The 13,427-nt window shown below is 36.4% G+C and overlaps 1 long non-coding RNA gene across 2 annotated transcripts; it reads left to right on the top strand.

Annotated features, from left to right (window-relative positions):
• The first annotated feature begins 482 nt into the window (after positions 1-482).
• Positions 483-12,805, top strand: LOC135318577 (uncharacterized). Of its 2 annotated transcripts, XR_010376742.1 has the most exons (4): positions 483-727; positions 2,667-2,780; positions 6,158-6,248; positions 12,665-12,805. It is a non-coding gene; the product is annotated as an uncharacterized LOC135318577 (long non-coding RNA). The 2 variants fall into 2 exon arrangements; XR_010376741.1 differs by lacking the exon at positions 12,665-12,805 and having other exon boundaries at positions 6,158-6,393.
• The last annotated feature ends 622 nt before the right edge of the window (positions 12,806-13,427 follow it).

A 13,427-nucleotide genomic window follows, 5' to 3' on the forward strand; every position in this document is an offset into this window, starting at 1 on the left:
TTATTAACCATTATTCAGAAAAATGTCTTTGTTACACGTCTTACGAGGATAAAAGTTAGACTGGAAGGAGGAGAACTGAGCGTGGATTCACACCGTTTTGGATACAAACAAGGGCTGAGCACAGCACAGCAAAATGTTATCAAGTCTCTGAATTGGATCCTTTCAGAAATATTTCCAAAAAGAAAGTAATTTTCCATTACTTCTGATGTAGGAGAAATATGTTTAAATAATTTTCTTCTCTAAGAGACATCAAGTTGTATTATTTTTTCCAGTGTGCAGATTTAAAAATAATGTAAAGAAAGCAAAGGTAAGAACTTAGAAGGAAATTAAGACACTTATAAATTCTTTTTATAAAAGCAGTAAGAGAGAAAAAAGAAATAATTGAACTTTTTAGCAAGAGATTCTATATCTCAAAATAAACCAACAGAGCTAACTATATAAAATGTAACTTTTTCCTTCTAGTCCTTAGTTTTGGTGTCTGAATATGGAAGTGAATAATTAGATATGTTTTATGATGCTCATATATTTGTGGGTTTTAAAAAGATATAAAGACCAACAGGCCATTTGTTATGCAGTTGGTTTTGCTTGAGACAAGACATCTTTCATTCATTCGTTTTCAGTTCTGTGAAAGACCGTGTGTGTAGTTGTTTACCTATGAATGTTGCCGAATGGGATGTACGGAAACGACATCGGGTGAAAGACAACAAGCGGCTTCACATTCCTGAAGGTCAGTCATGGAAAGAAAAGCCAGCTTTGAGATCAGCCAATTAGCCAGGCATGCCTAGTTTTCTTTGCTAATAGCAAGGCTTATTTTTGCCCCGTAGGTCAAACATTAAGACTGGGTTTGATTCAGCAGTTGTAGCCTCTGATACATTTGAAGTTAGTTATTTTGGAACATCTTTGTACATAATACAGTAAGACATTTTCTCTTACTTTGATACTCATATTCCCTAAAAGTAGTTCTCTAGAAGTAGTTTAGGATTTCATGCAGAGTGTCTGCTTATTTATAACCAACCATGTACCATCATAATTACTGACTGGAAGATCCAAGTCTTCATTATGAGTATGTTAATCTAGTAAAATAACTTGCATCACTTCATTGTCTGCAAATGGGGCTCCAATCTTTTTAAGTCCTAATTTTGATTAAGAAACTGAATTTCAAAAACTCATCTATGAGGAGAAAAATAAGTTTTTAAAAGTTACTTTTTAAAAAATGAATTTCAGATCCAAATCATTAATGACTTTTTTGTTAATGGCCATGAAGTTAAATGACTGATAAAATGTATTTTTCTCTGTCTCAGCCTCTGTTGCTAATAGTTGTGAAATGTTCAGTACTTGGTACATCAATCCTCTTTGATGCTCAGGCAGCCCTGAATGCTTTCAGGTCAATGCTCGGAAGGGCCTTTAAATGGAGATAAAGATCAGAACTGACACAGGGCCCCTGGGGGCCTATCTTTCAGAAAATGTTTTGTTTGTTTTGTTTTGTAGCTAAACAAATTCCTGTGAACTCTTTGTTGTCATTTTTTCTAAATCCTTCTTAAAAAAGAAAAAAAAAAGAGGGATTTGGAAGACAAAACAGGTTCAGGAGTCACAACATTTAAAGTTTCTGCCATAGGGAGAGACATAAATTCCTTATAATTTCAGCTGAACTAGAATAAATATTTCGTAACAGTCTTTCATTATTGTCTCCTAGTGGCAACTTAAAGCTTCTGTTGCTGTTGTTTTCATGTTACTATTTAAATAACGGTCTTTGCAGTAGGTAGAATACATGCTGGATGTATCTGTAAATGATTTGTAAAGTAATGTAACAGATTTATAAATAAAACGATTTGTAAAACCTGCACATTTCACTGATTCAGTCCAAGGTTAGGGAACACTTATATGTTGGCTGAAGTGTGACTGAATTTTGGTTCAGTCTCTGCTCAAGGCTTATTTTAGTGGCTGTAAGATTGTATCCCTACTGCTGTAAATCATCTCACAAATCTATGACCACATGGGGTATAGACAAGAGAGAACAGATGTACAAAAAAACAATCTCAGGTTCATAATCTACACGCTGCAACAAATTATTATAGATAGTGCTGATGTTCTACAGTTTGTCAAATCAAAACAGAAGCTTAATTTTCTGTTCTTATTTTAAATATTACATATGGAAACAAGTAACAGTGCATACTAAAACAATCTTAAGTACAGATTGCCCAAATTTAAATCGCAGGTCAACAACTTATCAGGTAATTGTCAAATTGTTTATTTTCTATGGCTCAAGGTTCTCATTTGCCATTTATGGCAAAAGTAGTCACCTCATAGGGTTTGGGAGACAATTAAAGCAGATAATAGGTAAAGCAGTAAAAATTCCTGGCATAAAAATACGTGGATAAATGTTAGCTCTTATGTTGAATTTTTCAATGATTTTGAAGTTTTACAACAGGACAGATACTAAGTCATCCAACAAATACTTATAAAGCACCTACCACATGCAAGACTATGGTCAGATCTTTATCTGTGACTATGTTGAAAACCACTGACACCCTTTTTTAAGTGCTGTGCTATGTTTAAAATGTTTTCTAACATTCTGCTTTGCAGGAAAACCAGACAAAGCAGAAGTACAATGAATAAACCAAACAGGGGATCTCTCTAACAGCTTACGTGAACTTTTCTGTCTAAAGGTTTGAAAAAATAAAGTGACTCCTGTTCATCCCCAAGCAGAAGATGGGCTGTCAGCTGGCAAAAAAAAGTGTGCATGATATTTGCAGATGATGGAGCACCATCTCAAAAGGAAGGTACACATTTCCCAGCTGTCCTGTGGTTGCCTTATTCTTGCAGGAAGTGGGCACAGAGAGGAGTTTTCTTTGCAAAGGATCACCGCGGGACCCAGGCCCGCCCAGACCTGCCCAGAGACCAGAGAAGGATGAAGATTACACCTCCCAGAGCTGTGAGAAGCCCTTCAGCAGAGTCAGGCTAGGGGCTCTCAGCATCTCCCGTTATTCTGGAATTGGGGCTGCTTTTTATTACCTGGCAACTTCAAGGTCACTCCCAAATGGACAGGAGGATATTCAAATCTGACTGTTAAGTAGGGACTGGAAACAGTTCATTAGTCCGAGAGTTATAGTCAGTAGTCAGTTCCAGGTAAATTTTTTTTTTAAGTCTTCGGTGTGTTTTTAAGAATCATAGAATTTTAGATGCAAAAAGAAACCTTAAGCTAATTCCTTCAATCTCCTCATTTAATAGATGAGGAAAATAATGTCTAAAGAGGGAAATTATATCCTTTAAGGAAAATACAAAGTGGCATATTCACACTGACTCCCACAAAGCTCTGGAGATAGTGCCTGAGATTATATTCCTCCTCTGCCTATGAGCTTTCTACACCTGAGGTCACTGAACACTCCTGTACCTCAACTTCCTGATCTGTAAAGTGGGCATAACAACACCAACCTCCAAAGTCAGTGTGAGGATTACATGAGATCTCATGTAGGGTGTTTGGGAACAGGCCTAACTAGTCTGTAATAAGCATTCAATCAAAGTTACCTCTTATTATTGTTATTATTACACTCACTGGTATTATTTTGGGGAAACTAAAGTTAGAAAGAAACCAGAAGACAGCAGACAATCAAACATCCCTTCGTGCTCTGAAAGTTTACTCTAAACCTCTAATGAGCTAGCTGCACGGCGAGGAAAACTTTATGCTTAGGATTATTTGTTTTTGTTTTTGTGTATCTCCCAGATCAGTATTCAAAGTACTTGAAAAAATTGGATATATAAAAGTTATGCTTGTAATGTTAAACATTCAAAAGAATTTGATTATTTATAACCAATGTTTGAAAGATTTTAATTTGGTAGGTTTGTGGGTTTTGTGACTTTAACTTGAAATGCTTATGGTAACATTTCAAGAAATATAAACAGGAAATTTATAAATTTATAACAAAAAATATAGGATACTATCTTTTTAAGACACTGAGATAGTAAAGGGTTTTCAGGTAACAAAACCCCCAAAATCATGAAGGCTTATAAATTCAAGTTCATCAAAATGCAAAACTTTGGCTCTACACAAAAACATTAAAATGTTAAAAAGACAACTTTGAGAAAAGGGATCTGCCTTATATATCTAACAAAGGATTCTCACCCGAGCATATATTTTAAATATTTTACAAATCAGTAAGTCAAATGACCCAGCAGAAAAGTGTTCACAAGGTAAGAGTAAGAAATTCAAAGTAGAAAAAATAAAAATGGCCAACAAATACATTAAAAGTGTACACCTTCAATATGAAGAAGGAAAATGAAAATTAAAATGAGATTTTTTTTTTAACCTAGATAGACAAACATTACAAACCCAATCACATCTGGTATGGGCAGGGCTGTGGAGGAGGCAGTGTTTTAGACAGAGCTTGCAGAGGTCTAAGCTAATGAAGCTACTGGGAAGGACAGTTTAGCAGAATTTACTAGAACTGAAAATGCAGTCTATGTCCCAGCAAACACCACCTCTCCAAAACAACCCCATAACGAACACTTCCCAAGGAGACATGAACTAAAAAAACCAACTGTGTGATTTTTTTTGAGGGGGGTAATATTGAAAAACTATAAACCCAAAAGTCCTTCAGTGAGGTAATGCCTGAACCATATTCCTTTCCTGCTTAATTGCCAGTGTCTCCAAAATTACTATAAATTTATATTAAAAATACATAAAGGGACATGTACATAAAGTACAGACTGATGTGAAATAGTGTCAGGCTGACCATGGGCTCAAGTCTATCCTGGAAGCGTCCACAGATTCCTTTCCTACTGGATTACCTCAGATCATCTCCGCAAAGTCAGACATTCACACAAGAGATTTGTATTCAAATACATGAACACATCCTTGTTTTCATTTGCAGCAAAGGGTTTTTTTTTAATTGTAAATGTTGCTTAACGCTAAACAGGCTTGAAAGGACAGATCAAATAAGGTATAAACAACATATGACCTCACGAGAATATACATCTCCACATCGCCGTGAGGGCAGCTGGGTCAGATTCAAGGTAAGAGCCGAAACTCCGAATGTGCAGGCTACTTTATAACTTTGATTGTATGTATGTTTAACTTGGCCTGTGAACTTGATCCAAGATGTTATTGCAGAGAACTGAGGTAATCAGTTATGGAAAAGTATTTGGGGACTTCCAGTAGCTTCTTGAGCCAACAGCAATACACCCAAATGCCGAAGCACTGACTCCCTTGCTAAAGTCAATATATGAAAATGTGAGCATTATCCTGGATGCCACTGTGCTGATGTAAGTGGCTTCTATTTGTCAAGTGCAGATCTGGGTTTTCTCCTGCCATAAAACGAGAAAGCTAACATCTTGATTACGCACCTTAAAATCCACCCCCACCTTTTGATAATGATAATGTATTCTGCAGTACAGACAAGAGAGGCTACTTATTTATCTGCCAAAACAGACTGAGATTATGACGAGCTAAGATATAGAAACTATGAAGTACTTTATGTTTCTTCTCCCAAAACTTGATTCCCTAGACATCCAAATCCAGTAATTCCACAGTTTATTCACAGCTCCTAAGATCTGGAGATTAGACAGCCATACACAGGGGCCAAAGCTCAAGCAACTCTCTGTATTAACAAGAGGGAACAAAATATCACTCAAAAGGGGAAAGCGATGTAAGATGCTGCTTAAAGCAGATATTTAGAAATCTGTTGAAGGAACCTGTCATGTTGAGAGAAAACAATTCACATGTAGTATCAGTACCTCTTTTCTCTCTTTTGTTCTTTAAATTGCCCCTTTTATTTAAAGAAAAGGAAAAATAAGAGCCAAGAAAAAAAAAGGTATATGAAGAATCACACTCAGAAATGACTTCGTTATCCCGTTCCTCAGGGATGTGAAGCAGAAAGACAACAGCTTATTATACACTGATCATCTACTGTTCTTCTTCCAACAAGCAGCAAAAGTTCTGATCTTGTGTGTGAATTAATATGAAACCATGTATTTGCATAGAGATGTCAAAGTTTTCACTTTAACTCAGGGCTGAAGGAAATGCCTATTTCTCGGGGGAGGATGGATGGCTTAGTGGATGGAGTCCTGGACCTGGGGCTGGAGCACATGGGTTCTCCCCGGACTCTACCGTGTTTGTCTTGTGACTCACTATCTTTGGTCTTTCATTTCTTCCTTCTGAAAGTCATGCCTGCCATGCCTGCCTCCAAAGAGTCTTGCGAGGAAGAGCCAAAGAAGAGATGTATTAGAATCACCCAGGAAAATAAACTGTTCAAGTAGGTGTCCTCGTTAATATCAGAATTTCCTTGTGATTAATAATGAGTGTGGCACTGTGCAAGTCCTTACTGCAAGCATGTGGTGTCAGCTCAGGTGGTGGCCCTCCCGAGTGACTCAGAAAAGGATGTGCATCTTAGCACAGAAGGAGACCTAACTTTTTTAAAGTGAAGATGTAAGAACAATGCCAGAGATCAAACTGCAGTCTAATAGTATCTTTGGGGAGACTGTGTCACAGGACATTTAAAAAGAGAAAATGTATGTAGTAAAAAGACAATGTACTTTCAACTGGGACAGCTAAGAGAAATGTTTTGTTTTGTTTTTTGTTTTTGGAAAGTGTTAAGACAAAGGAAAGGTTGGGTGTGTACCAACTGTAGTTTTAATTATTTTGAAAAGCAAGAACACTTGAGAGCTGACGAATTCATAAACATGGTACAACAAAGCTGTCCTTGGTACTGGTCTTAACATCATCTGCAGTACTCGTCACAGGTAAATACTCAGAAGGCAACCTGAGACAGACAGAGACAGAGAAGGAAAGGCACATTTAAAGGGTATGACTGACAATGAACTTATTTACAAAACAGAAACAGACTCACAGACATAGAAAACAAAGGGGAGAAGCGAGTGGGAAGGGATAAACTGGGAGTTTGAGATTTGCAGATACTAACTACTATATATAAAATAAACAACAAGTACGTACTGTATAGCACAGGAAACTATATTCAATATCTTATAATAGCTTATGGTGAAAAAGAATATGAAAATGAATATATGTATGTTCATGTATAGCTGAAGCATTATGCTGTACACCAGAAATTGACAACATTGTAAGCTGACTATATTTCAATAAAAATATATTAAATAAATAAATAAATAAGATGACATGACTCTGCACGGAGCGATCTTTGGCTCCAGCACCCTGTTGGTGTTCATTAAATCTTCTGTGCAAACGTCTGGGTGGCAAAGCTGCTTTGTGGAGTTCTTGGAGATGTGCACTATAGCGACCTCTCAGATAAAAGCCCTCACATTTTAGATGAGAAGGATACTGAGATAACTGTTTTAATCACTTAATTTAATCTTGTTCTTCTTGGACTAGAATTCAGATTTCCTGATTCCTAATCTTTTTGCCGACTTTCATCATTTTTCACATATACAAGATACGATCTTTTAATTATTGGACAATGATTTCAGCTCATTTTTGGATCCTGTCTCGCCACCACCCACTCAAAATTATATTACAGCACATACGGATATGAATAAAGATGAATTACAAGCTTAATAATTTTGTTATATCCCCTGAAACTAGATACACAAGGGGGAGAATCTATGCTTATATGTTTCTATGTGAAGTGAAGAAGGTTTGCAACATAAATTGCTAATAAAAATAAAGAATTTCAGATGCTTAAGCTCAGCATTACTTTAAGAAACTAAAGATTTTTAAAGGCAGGGATTGTAGACTGAGTCACATTATTAATAGGAATTCATTGATAGATAATCTTTTGGGGACGTGTGAGCTATCTGTCAGAATTTAGAAGGGGATGGTAAGAAAGAAGCCTTCTGTCAGGTTCCTGCACTTGGGAAACAGTTATAGATGATACGGGATTGCCTTTCTTTTTTGCTTTCAAGAGACTAGGCAGAGTGTTTTCAGCAAGGATCCCAGTTTGGGATCTCTCAAAACCTCTGTATTGAGAATGCAGCTGATCTATTTGTGTGCTGACCTGGAATATTCTAGAATGTTAGCTACAAAAGGTTAAGATATTAATCCCTGTACTAGCACTCAGGACAAATACAGAAGGTTGAGACATTAATCCCTATAACAACATTTGGCACAAATACAAAAAAAAAAAAAAGGTTTTCTTTACAATCATAGTATCATCACACTAAACAGACTTAAACAAACTGCCCCTCATTCCACTCTTCCAGACGTGCACACAGAGTGTATTTTGATCTGTATCACTGCCACCTATTAATACGGCCTTCACTAACAATCCCATTTTGGCAGACTATATTTATATTTTAATTCCATTATGATCAGAATAATGAGGCTATTGACACTTCCATTTTCTCTTTGAACAGCCTCTTCAATTTGAACTGTGGCCCTTTTGTGCATCAAACTTTGTCACGGATGGAATATTTTAGCGTGCATTTTTCTGTTTCTATGAAGCAGTTAACATAGGAAAAAAATCTCTTCATGCTCATTAAATGCCACCAATAAAATAAAAACTTTTGTAAGTGATTATTGTACGAGACGATTAAATAAAGGGTTCAGCTGAAAAGTGGCATGTACTATTAGTTTATTGCAACATTAACAATCTTCCTAGGAGAAAGCATTATTTCTTTAAAAATGAAAAGCAGTGGAGGCTTCAAAATATTTTTACAAAATTTAAGGTTAAATAATGTACGGGGAGATGGACACATATATATTCTCTATGGATACATACTTTTAAAGTAAAATTTCTAGGATAAACATTTTAGTATTAAAAAAAGAAGGGACTTCTGGCTATAGACATGCTGATGTAACAGGTATTGGATTTAACTATCGAAAGTAAACGACCATCAACCTGGACAGAGTGTATGAAGTGTTTGCGAACCCTGGACGACGTACCACACGGGTCTGAGGTTCTCGGGAGAACATCATGTGCTGCACCCACGTCCCGGGTTCACCTCAGCGTTTCGCCCAGGGCACTTCCCAAAGCACAGTGCGAGGAAGTTAGCCCAGACCGAGAGCAGGGTCTTGCTGGGTGGACAAAACAGATGCCAGTGTTCAGGGCTATTGAGTCATCTGTAATTTATGGAGAAGGGCTCCCAGAGAGGAAAGAGCTGCACAGAGAAGTGGCCTTACCAATCTGCATAGAGATTCCTCAGTCTCTCCCCAGATACTAAGCTGGCCATGCTCAGAGGGACACATAGTGATTCCTATCAAAGAAGAGCTACCGAGAGGCTGAGAGCTGAAATGGTGGCGGGGGGGTGGGGGTGGGGGGTGTTAAGGAGGCGCTGGCATCCTGACCAGGCTGGGTGGAAGCATTTCACTCAGCTCCAGGCATTCTGTCAAAATCACAGAAAAGCCACACCTTAAAAGTAGAGCTAACAACTGAATTAAAAAGTAAGCAAAAGATCTTTTTTTAATTGAAGTACAGTCGATTTACAATGTTGTGTTAATTTCTGGTGTACAGCACAGTGATGTTATTCATATATATATTCCTTTTCATTATAGGCCGTTACAAGGTATTGAATAGAGTTCCCTGTGCTCTGTAGTAGGACCCTGTTGTTTATTTTATACTTAGTAGTATTTACAAATCCCAAACTGCCAATCTAAGCCTCCCCACCCTGTTTTCCCTCTGCCCCCATAAATTTGTCTTTTTGTCTGTGAGTCTGTATCTGTTTTGCAAGTAAGTTCATTTGTGTCCTTTTTTTTTCCCTTAGACTCCACATATAAGTGATACATTTCATTTTAAAGATACTTGAATGGCTAATAAGTGCTCAACATTATTAGTCATTAGGGAAATATGTGTCGAAACAAGAACAGTATACCACTACACACCCACTGAAATGGCTGCAATAAAGCATCAGACAACACCAAGTGTTGCCAAGGATGTGGACAAACAAGAAACTTCACATATTCTGGTGAGAATGGAAATGGGACAGCTATCTTGGGTAACATTTTGGCAGTTTCTTAAAGTGTTAAATGTAAATTACCATTCAACCTAGCAAATCCACTTCTAGAAATCTACCTAAGAGAAATAAAAACATAGCTCTATGCAAAGACATGTACACAAATGTTCACAGAAGCATTATTTATAATAACCAACAAATGAGAAACAATCTAAATGTTCTTCAGTTGGTGACTGGATAAATAAAAATGGGTATATCCATATAATGATCCTATATATTCAGCAATTATAAGAAATGAACTGCTGGTGCATGTTACAAAATATATTAAGCTGAAAACGTGCTAAATGAAAGAAGCCAGACACAAAAGACTATTTAATTTATATGCAATGTCCACAAAAAATAAATTTATAGTAGTAAAGCAGGGCATTGTCTGCCCAGGACTAAAGACGGAGGCTGGAATTAACTGTAAATGACACAAAGGAGCTCTAGGGGATGATGGAAATGTTCTTAAATTGGATTGTGGTGATGGTGACACAATTCTATAAATTTACTAAAATCACTGAGTTGTTTAAAAAAAAAATAGGGCTATATTACCATAGAGTAAGTGCCACTCTAGAGCCATCCAAATAAAGCCTAAAGTTGATCAACCAGCAAATTAACTGCCTCCAGAATAAAACTCAACATTACTTAAAGGGAGGCTAAATCCAGACTGCACAACACAGCAGCTGCACTGTCCAACATGCAGTAAACACTTATCAGACATGGAAAGAGGCAATAAAATGTGACCATAACAAGGAGGAAACAGTCAATAGAAATAGACCTGAGATGACTCAAGATGGTGGAATTATGCAATAAAAACTTTCAAAGACTATTATAAACCTGTTTTGAGGATTAAAAGGAAAATAGACATTTTGAGTGAAGATATGGTGAATTTCAGCACAAAGATAAAAACTATAAAAATTAAATATACGGCAAATCTGGAACTAAAAACAAAGTCAGAAATGAAAAATTCACTGGATGGGTTGAACAGCAGATTGGAAAATACAGAAAGTAACAGTAAATTTAATGAAGGGCAATCAAAAATTTTAATTTAAGTACAAAGATTTCTTTAAAATGAAGTGACCTATGAGACATACCAAGCAGTATAACATGTGTAACTATGTTAATGGTATGAGAGTAGAACAGCCTTTTCTAAATATAATACAAATACAGCAACTGTAAAAGGAAAGACCAGTGAATTTGATGATACAAAAATTAAAAGAAAATTTTGCATAGGTAAAAAAAAAAAGCAACACGTAAAGTAAGTTATAAACAATAAATGGAGAAAACAGCTTAGAAAAAGCTAACAAGTCAATGGAAAAACTGGCAAAAAAATGAAGAAATGGTTAATCAGAAGAAAAACAATTTTTTTCCCTATGAAAAATGTTCTATCTCACTTATAACTGAAATGTCAATTAAAACCACTATATACTCAAAGATATAGAGAATAAACTTGTGGTTACCAGTGCAGAGACAGGAGGAGGAAGGGGCAAGATATGGGGTACAGATTAAAACATACAAACTACTATGTAGTAAATAAATAAGATACCAGGATGTATTTTACAACACAGGGAATATAGCCAATATTTGATAAGTGTAAATGGAGTATAATCTATAAAAATACTGGATCACTCTGTTGTACACCTGGAACTAATGTAATACTGTAAATCAACTATACTTTAAGTTTAAAAATAATAAAAATAAATAAATAAAACTACTATATACCACTCCTCATAAATGATTACCAGTAAGAACAAAAGTGTTTGGTAGTGCACTATGATTTAAGGCTCTGGAGGAAGGAATTAGCACTCTGATGTTCATTCTAGCACTATCCACAATAGCAAGACGTGGAAACACCCTAAATGTCCATCAACCGATGAAAGGATCAAGAAAATGTGGTTTATACATACAATGGAAAACCAGGCAGCCTTGAAAAAAAAGAGAAGGTGATTCTTCAATACGTGACAACATGGATGAAACTTGAGGACATCATGCTAAGTGAAATAAGCCAGTCAAAGAAAGACAAATACTGCATGATCCCACTATGGGAGGTATCTAAAGTAGTCAGACTCATTGAATCAAAGAGCAGAATGGGAGTTTTCAGGGGCTGAAAGGAGGAAGGAAATGAGTTATAAATCAGTGAGCACAAAATTCCAGGTGAGTAAGATGAATCCATCTAGAGATCTGTGTGCAACATTTTACCTATAGTCAACAATAATGTACCGGACACCTGAAAATTTAAGAGTGCACACCTCATGTTAAATGTTCTTACCACAATAAAATAAAATTAAAGAAAAAAGAATGCTGGTTGAGGGAATACATGGAGAAATCATTAGTTTCATGCATTGTTGATTAGAATAAAAAATTGTTCCCCCAATCTGATAGGCCATTCAGCACTATAACATAAAGACAAATATTTCTAGGAATTTATCCTATTTCTAAGAATTTGTTCTTATTAATATATTCACATGTAAAAAAAAACGAACAATGATATTCATTGTGTCAACGTGTAATGGCAAAAGTTGGAAACAAGCTAAATGTCCAGATAAAAACAGTAATTAAATTATGAGATATTCTTTAAATGGAATACAATTTGGCCACTGAAAAAAATGAAGCAAATCTATGTGTACTGATACGGAACATTCACTAAAATATATTAAGTAAACAAGAAAGCAAAGTGCAGAACAATGTGTATATTATGCTACCATTTGAGAAAAACTATGAAGATGTAAGCCCACATCTCCACCCCCTTGTCCCTCTTACACAGATACATGTAGACATCACTTGTGTTGACACCGCTACTGGAGAGGGGACTCAGGACTGCAAGCAAGGAGAAATGAGAGAGGCTGGCTCTTCATCAGATAACCTTTTGTTCCCCCTTGAATTATTTACTATTTGTATGTATGACTTACTTAAAAAATAAAAAATAAAAAATTTCAAAGTTGAGTAAGTGGCGGGGGGTGGGGGGGCAGGCATAGAGGTAGAAACACTTCAGTGACTTTCCATTGCACCTGGAATAAAAGTCAAAGCCCTCCTTGAACTGGCTTTTCCCCATTTCTTCAGTCACACCTTCTTACTTTGTCCTCCTCACACTCTGTGGTTCCCAGCTATGCAGTCATCCCTGGGTATCCACTGGGCACTAGTTCCAGCACCCTCGGATTCCAAAATCCACAGATGCTCAAGTCCCTTATACAAAATGACATAGTATTTGCCTATAACCTAGGCGCAACCTCGGGTATACTCTAAATCATCTCTAGATTACTTAGAATACCTAATACAATGTAAATATTACGTAACTAGTAGTAAATACAATGTAAATGCTATGTAAATAGTTGCCAGCCTGTGGCAAATTCAAGTTTTGCTTTTTGGAACTTTCTAGAATTTTTTGGGGGGGGGGAATATTTTTCATCTGTGTTTGGTTGAATGCACAGATGTGGAACCAACAGATATGGAGAGCTGACTGTACTGACCTTCTTTCAGTTCTCAGAACAAAGTCAGCTCTCCCCCTTCAGAACATCTGCACTTCCTTT

This window comes from Camelus dromedarius, chromosome 19, assembly GCF_036321535.1.
Source record: "Camelus dromedarius isolate mCamDro1 chromosome 19, mCamDro1.pat, whole genome shotgun sequence".
Lineage (NCBI taxonomy): Eukaryota > Metazoa > Chordata > Mammalia > Artiodactyla > Camelidae > Camelus > Camelus dromedarius.